Source organism: Chrysochloris asiatica, unplaced genomic scaffold (genome assembly GCF_000296735.1).
Source record: "Chrysochloris asiatica unplaced genomic scaffold, ChrAsi1.0 scaffold00044, whole genome shotgun sequence".
Taxonomy (NCBI): domain Eukaryota; kingdom Metazoa; phylum Chordata; class Mammalia; order Afrosoricida; family Chrysochloridae; genus Chrysochloris; species Chrysochloris asiatica.
The window spans coordinates 19,093,222-19,101,198 of NW_006408562.1; positions in this window are offsets into that span (position 1 = coordinate 19,093,222).

Here is a 7,977-nt window from a genome sequence, read left to right on the forward strand (position 1 = left end):
ACACTCTATTGTATTTATTATAGATGATTAGTAATTATTGCCAGTTTTATACAGAATCATTCTCTTTTATTATTGCCCATTTATGTCAGATGGATCTTGGCTGAAGGTAGAGAATACCAGAAAGATGTTTATTTATGATTTATTGACTATGCAAGTGCTTTATATTGTGTGGATCAAGATAAGCTATGGATAACATTAGGGAGAATTCGTTTTCTGGAACACTTAACTGTGCTCATGAGGAACCTGTACATAGACCATGAGGCAGTTGTTCAAACAGAACAAGGGGACATCTAATGGTTTAAAATTAGGAAAGATGTGTGCCAGGGTTGAATTCTTTCACCATGCTTATTGAATCTGTATGCTGAACAAGTAATTTGAGAAGCTGGATTATATAATGAAAAATGTGGCATCAGAGTTGAAGGAAGACTAATTAAGAACCTGTGATATGCAGAGATACAGCCTTGCTTGCTGAAAACAAAGAGGACTTAAAATACGTCAGATTAAGATCAAAGACTACAGCCTTCAGTATGGGTTGCACCTCAGTGTAAAGAAAACAAAAATCCTCACCACTGGACAAATAACATCATGATAAACAGAGAAATGATTAAAGTAATAAAAGACTTAATTTTGCTCAGATCAACCATCAACACTCATGAAAGCAGCAGTCAAAAACTCAAATGATGCATTGCATTGGGCAACTCTGCTGCACAAGACCTCTTTAAAGTGTTGAAAAACAAAGATCTCAGTTTGAGGACTTAGGGGTACCTGACCCAAATCATGGTATTCTCAATAACCTTATAAGCATTTGAAATTTGGATAATGAATAAAGAAAACTGCAGAAGAGTCGATGTATTTGAATTTTGACATTGGAAGAGAATATTAAAAATAACATGGACCGCCAAAAGACCCAAGAAATCTGTATTGGAATTCTCTTTAGATGCCAGGATAACCAGACTCTGGCTCTCCTACTTTGAACACATTATCAGAGGGAGCAGTCCTTGGAGGAGAACATCATTCTAGGTAAAGCAGAGGCAAAAGAGGAAAACCCCCAACAAGATGAATTGGAAGCAGCAGTGGGCTCAAGTGTAGCAACAATTGTGAGGTTGGCACAGCGCAGGGCAGTGTTCATTTTGTTGTGCATAAGGTTGCTGTGAGTCAGTAGCAACTTGATGGCACCTAACAACAACAATAAGTCTTAACTAGATTGCAAAAGAAAATTTGGATCTGAAGCAGAAACAGATGCTAATTTTAATTAAAACCTCTAGGTAGAAAGATATAAAATAATTCAGATTGCTCATTACAATCAGGCAATTAAAATGTTTGAAGGAGCTTGTTGTTGTTGTTAAGTGCCATTGAGTTGGTAACAACTCTGTATAGTGACTAGTAGTCCAGTGCTTATCCTACAGTGCCACATGAGGACTCAAAGAACTTAGAACAGCTAAAAAATTGCTACGCATCTGCAAACTTCTAAAGAACATTTGGAAACAGTACTTATTATTATTTTTTTTAATTCTAAAATGGACTTTATAATTTTCTAATATTTCAAAACATAGTGTTTCTTGACGCAGAAAGTAGTGCTTATAACTTTTGTGAGGCTAATAGAAATGTCAATAAACTGGTTATTGGTCAATCTTCTTGGAGAATAAGAGAAGCAATCTAAGATGCAGAAGCAGGTGGTACACTGAAGCCAGGTTGCTTGGCTCCGAATCCTGGCCCTGCCGGTCATTACCTCTGAGTTGTAGAGTGTTGGCTTCTTCTGTCTGAACTGGGATGATTCTGATTCGAAGCTTGAACTCTTGGATTGTGGTTAGAATTACATCTAAAGTACATTCATTAGCATCTGAGATCTAGTAAATATTAAGTTGGTGCCAACTCATGGCAACCATATGTATGACAGACTGAAACATTGCCCCATCGTATGTCATCTTCATGGCCATTGAGTCCATACTGTGGCGGTTATGTCACTTCATCTTGTTGAGGATTTCTCTTGTTTTTGCTGACTCTCTACTTTTCCAGATATGATATCCTTTCCTAACCAATTCTCCTTCCTGATGTTATGTTCAAGTAATAGAGTCTAAGTCTGCTTCTAAGGAGCATTCTGGCTGTATTTCCTCTAAGACTGATTTATTTATTCTTCTGGCAGTCTATTGTATATCCGATATTCTTTGCCAATACCACAATCCAAGTATTATGGTTGGCTGAGGGAATTCTAATGAGGAATTTACCATTGACCAGTCCACTCACTTCAAACATGCTCTTTCCTCTCCTCCTGTTCCCCTCCCTCTCTCCCTTCCTCCTTCTCTCTCCTGCCTCTGTCTTCCTTATCCCTTTCCTTTCCTACCTCTTTGAATCCTCCTTCCCTTCTTTCATTACCTCCCTTCTTCTTAGTTTTCTTTCTCCCTCCTGCCCTTTTCCTCCCTCTCTCCTCCTCTTTCCTCCTCTGAATGTCACTCTGTCTCTTTCTACCTGCTTTACCTCACACCTTCCATTATGCTCCCCTTCCCATTTTTTTGCTGCCAATATTCCCGCCATTATTTCTTTTCCTTACTTCTTCCTCCCATTCCCATCAATCTTGTAATTGGCCTTCCTCAACTTGTTATGAACTGTTTAACACTTTCATGACTCATGAGACACTCATATATCTGACGTATTGCATTAGGTAAATCTGCTGCACAAGACCCTTTTAAAGTGTTGAAGAGCAAAGATGTCAGCTTGAGGACTAAGGTACACCTGACCCAAGCCATGGTATTTTCAATAACCTCACATGCCACGTGAAAGCTGGTCAGTGAATAAGGAAAAAAGGTAGAATCGATGCTTTTGAGTTATGGTGTTGGAGGAGAATATTGAAAGTGCCATGGGCTGCCAAAAGAACCAATAGATTCGTTTTAGAAGAATTGCAGCCAGAGTGCTCCTTGGAGGCCAGGATGGCCTAACTTCATCTCTCATGATTCAGACATAGTTTCAGGAGGGACCAGTCACTGGAGAAGGATATCATGTTTCGTAAGGTGGAGGATCAGAGGAAAAGAGGACTACCTCCACCGAGATGGATTGGCCAAGTGGCAGCATCGATGGACTCAAGCGTGGCAACAGTAGTGAGGTTGGCCCAGGATCGGGCAGTGTTTCATTCTGCTGTTCATAGGGTCACTATGAGTCGGTATCAACACGATGACACCTAACAACAACAACAACAACCAATCAAAGTGCTTTCCCTCCCTTTGTGGTTAATCACCATGACTCCCTAGCCCTGAATTAGTCTACAAAGAGGCTCTAGGCCTTCTAAGTAGTCAGGATCCTGGTTTTCCTGGGTGTAGTAGAATGTTGTTGCTGTTGTTATGTGCCGTGGAGTCGGTTCCAACCCATAGTGACCCTGTACAGGGTTTCCGAGGCTGTAAATCTTTACGTGAGGTAAACCACTACGCTACCAGAGCTCCAGTAGAATAGGACCAGCCGTTTGAACCTCACTCAAACACACAACAGGAAGTCGGGTGTGAGCAAGACTCTGGGGTCACATGGCCTCGGTGCCTCCAATCCCTGAGAAGAGCTGGTTAGATGGAGGCTAGACAGCAGCCATGACCAGTTGAGTTACAGAGGAGACTCTGTCCTGAGCGATGCTCTCACAACATTTTCTCCTCTGGGATTTTTTGATCACTGTGTTTTTAACCCTGCCAGCTGCTCTGAGAGAAGAATATGACAGTCTACTTCTGTAAACATGAACCCATTGCCATCAGATTAATTCAGACTCATAGCAACTCTATCAGAGAGGGTAGAACTGTTTGATAAGGGATCCATGACTATAATGTTTATGGGAATGGACTCCATGTCTTTCTTCCAGGGAGCAACTGGTAGGTTCAAACCACCAAGCTTTTGGTTAGCAAATGGGCACTTAAACTGCTATGCTACCATAGTAACAAGTTTGATATTTTTGTTGTTGTTGTTGTTTGGTTGTCTTTTAGGTCAGCATATTTAATGTATCTGTTTACTCTCTTCTTTGTCTATGCATGTATTCCAGAGAAACTAAGAAGACCTTAAACATGATTCTAGATAAAGTGATCAGGAAGAGGTTCAAGTGCAAGTGCATTCCAAGTGCTTGAGTTGTCACTAGTGCTTGCGAACACAGGAATCCATCTATAGCTGTTCTCTTTTTCAGTAGAAAGCCCAGCATAATATGCAAGGAAAGACCCACTTCGTAGATAGAAAACTTTTTATTAAGAGATATTTGTGATTAAGCTGCTTAAAAAACACTTCTTTATAGAAAGTAAGAGTTATTTTTTTCTAGAAAATGCTTTATCATTGTTTACATGGCTTTTAAAACCATACCATGTTTCCTATTATCATATAAACAGAAGTAAACTAGAAATGGAAACAAAATTTTATTTTTCATCCCCACTGAAAATCTGCCTTGTACTTACCACTTATGGTCCTGGGGTCATAAGTGGTTTGTGCTCAGCTATTGATCAAACAGTTGGCAGTGTGAACTCACCCAGTGGCACTGGGCAAGGCTTGGCGGTCAGCTTCCATTAAGATTGCAGCCAAGAAAACTCTATGGAGCACTCCTCTTAACACATGAGTTACCTGATGGCAGTGGATTTACTGCACATTTACATTGGGTGGTAATGCTAGGAAAATGATACATAGTAAGGCAGTATGATGCTGGATGCTAAGCAGAATAAAGATGGAAGCCAGAGGACACACAGCAATAAAATCATTAGCAGGAAAATTTTACAGTATCACTCTAAGTATGTCCACTACTTTATACACTAGATTTTCATCAGTATCTCTAGTAGAAATTGCAGTTGAAAGAGGTGATGCAAAGCCACACTGCCTACTAGAATAGCCCGTCTTGGATTCTGTCGAGTAGCTGACATTGATAATGTTCACAGCACACTTGCATCCATGATACGAGTTTGCATTTTGTGTAGCATGTTGAACTTCACAAAGGTTTTTTACATAATCATCAGATTTTGCATTATGAATACTTTGCCAGTCCCTGAGTGGTGCTAAGGAGATGTGGTGGTTCTGTGGGTAGGTATCGGGTAACTAACCAGCCTCTCTACTCTACAAGAGAAATATGAGGTTGTCTACTTCCAAAAAGATTTTCAGTTTCAGGAACCCAGTATCGGATCACTATAGATTGGAATCAACTCAATGGCAATGGGTTGAGTTTATGAATTGGGGGAGCAAGTAGTGTCAACAGTGTATGCTCAACTACTAAATTAAAAGATTAGTGCCTCAAACTCATCCATCCACTGGCACCACAGAAGCAAGGCTTGGCAATCTGCTTCCATAAAGTTTACTGCTAAGAAACCCCTCCAGAGCGCAGTTCTGTTGTGTAGCACATGGAGTCACCATGATCTGGAATCCACTCTTTAAGAATGGTTTTGGCTTTGACTTGTGTTCTTAGACATTTCTAAAGCATTTCTGCTTATATGAGTATTGTGTTGGTTCACAACAATATTGACATTATTACTTCCATTTGAAAGAAGGAGTCACTAAAGATCAGCAATGAAAAATCCGCACTCCCACCCCACCCCAGGTCACACAGCTAAGGGGGTAATTCAAGCTGTAATCAAATCCAGGGCTTCTCCTTTGCTCACAGGAAACCACCAACCAGTACAAAAATAACTCTGCAGGTTTGTGAAAAAAAGGGACAGCAAACAATCTGAAGGGAACAGAAGTCATGGGATAAGATTCCCCACCTGCTAGGTGCAGTCCTATGAGCAACATGGTAGGGGTGGTGCCTTTTTCCATCTTAAATCATTTTCCTACAGGAAATGCATCAGGATGACACCAGCAGAGCACTAACTTGATTTAGAACTGGGCCACACACCTGTTCTTCTAAATATAAACAAATGTGCAACATGAGCCACCAGCAGTCACTTGAGGGTAAGCAAGTGAGAGCCGGAGGCTGCTGCCTGCCTACAGCCTTGCTCTGCACTTACAAACACAAGCCAGGCAGCATATTTGGCTTTGTGGTAGTGACAGCAACCCTTACTGACGTTATTGACTATGCACAGTTCTCTAAGGAGATTACAATCTGTATCCTTGTTATCATTAGCGTCATTTGTACATATGCTTAGTTTGCTCTTGTGACTCAGTTTGTATCCAGCTTGCTTTCTTGGTTTGTCAATGTGCAAGCTGCCTGAGAAACTGTTTGGAAAAAGCTTAACCTAACAGAAATTACTTGCTGAGCTCTAGAACACTGCATTAATCCTATTTTCAATGGTCTATTTTGAGGTGATATTGACCCAGATTCAAGACTTCCAAGCAACTTAATGTATGTGCAGATTCCTTGTTCCTAACATGCCCTTTTCCATCCTTGTTTGGAGGGAAGGAGATATCATTTGGAAACGGTCCATGTTATCTTTATTAGATGGGATGTTACAGAGGTGATGAAGATTAAGTAGCCTGGAGGACAGGCATGCGGCAGAACTAGACAGGACTGGGAAATGCAATTGATTTGATTGGCCAAACTTCTTAAGCTGGTCCCGCTTCTGGTCATCAGTAGCCTCACAAAGCATTATATTTAAATACTTGGAAATAGCATAGAAGTCTACTAAGTTCCTTTCAAAATAACTATTGAATCTTTTTAATCAAATAATAAAATATTTGCATGTTGAACATTCTGAATATATTGAAAAGCACTAAATAAACAAAAACAAAACACCAGGTCTTCTAAAAATAATATCTTTTTCCCCCCCTTTGAATAAACAAAATCCTACTTGTTTATGACTGTTGTTCTTGTTAAATGCTGTCGAGTTGGTTCCGGATCCAAGTCACAGGGACCCTGTATAGAGTTTCTGAGGAGCTTCTGGTGAGCTTGAACCGCCGACCTTGCAGTTCAAACTGACTTTGCACATTAACCCACAGTGCCACAGCAGGATGCCTGTGGTGGTTGATTGGTGGTTGGTGGTTATGTGCCATGAAGTCGGTTCTGACTCATAGCGACCCTGTACAGGGTTTCCGAGGTTGTAAATCTTTATGGGAGCAGAACGCCTCATCTTTCTCCTGCGGAATAGCTGGTAGTTTCGAATTGCTGACCTTAAGGTTCGCAGCCTGATTCATAACCACTACACTACCAGAGCTCCTTTCTATTTATGATTAGAAGCTGCATATTTAGATAAAAATAGAGAGATAGACGTATAAATGTAGATTGATCTAGCTGTTGTGGCCAAGTTATCAGGAAGATCCAGTCCCTGGAAAAGGGCATCATGCTTGGTAAAGTAGAAGGTCAGTGGAAAAGAGGAAACCCTCAAACAAGATGGAGTGATACAATGCTTCAACAACTATCTCAAACATAACAACAGTTGAGGCTGACTCAGGACCAGGCAGAGCTTTATTCTACTATGCATTAGGGTCTATATGAGTTGGAACTGTTTCAGTGGCACCTGGCAGCAAACAGGCTTCCATGGGTGTTGTTATGGATCCAAGTAAAATGAGATCCTTGACAGCTTCAATCATTTCCCAGTTTATCATGCTGCAATTTAGGTGTAATCCATACTGAAGGCTGTAAGTACTTAAATCCTCTTCACTTTCAGCAAGCAAGATTGTGTCATCTACATACCTCAGGCTGTAAATGAATCTTCCTCCAAACTTAATGCAACTTTCTATTCATGATAGTCCAGCGTCTCAGATTATTTCTTTAGCATACAGATTGAATACATATGGTAAAAGGATACAACCCTGACGTACACATTTCTTTATTTCAAATGCTTCAGTATCCCCTTGTTCTGTTTGAATGACTGCCTCTTAATCTAGGTACAAGTTCCTCAGGAGCACAATAAATGCTCTTCACAATGTCATCCCCAGTTTATTATGAACCTCACAGTCGAGTGCCTTTGTATAGTCAAACAAACACAAGTGAACATCTTTCTGCTGTTCTCTGCTTTCAGCCAAGATACATCTGGCATCAGCAATAATATCCCTCACTCCATACCCTTTTCTAAATCTGGCTTGAATTTCTGGCAACTCCCTGTCCAT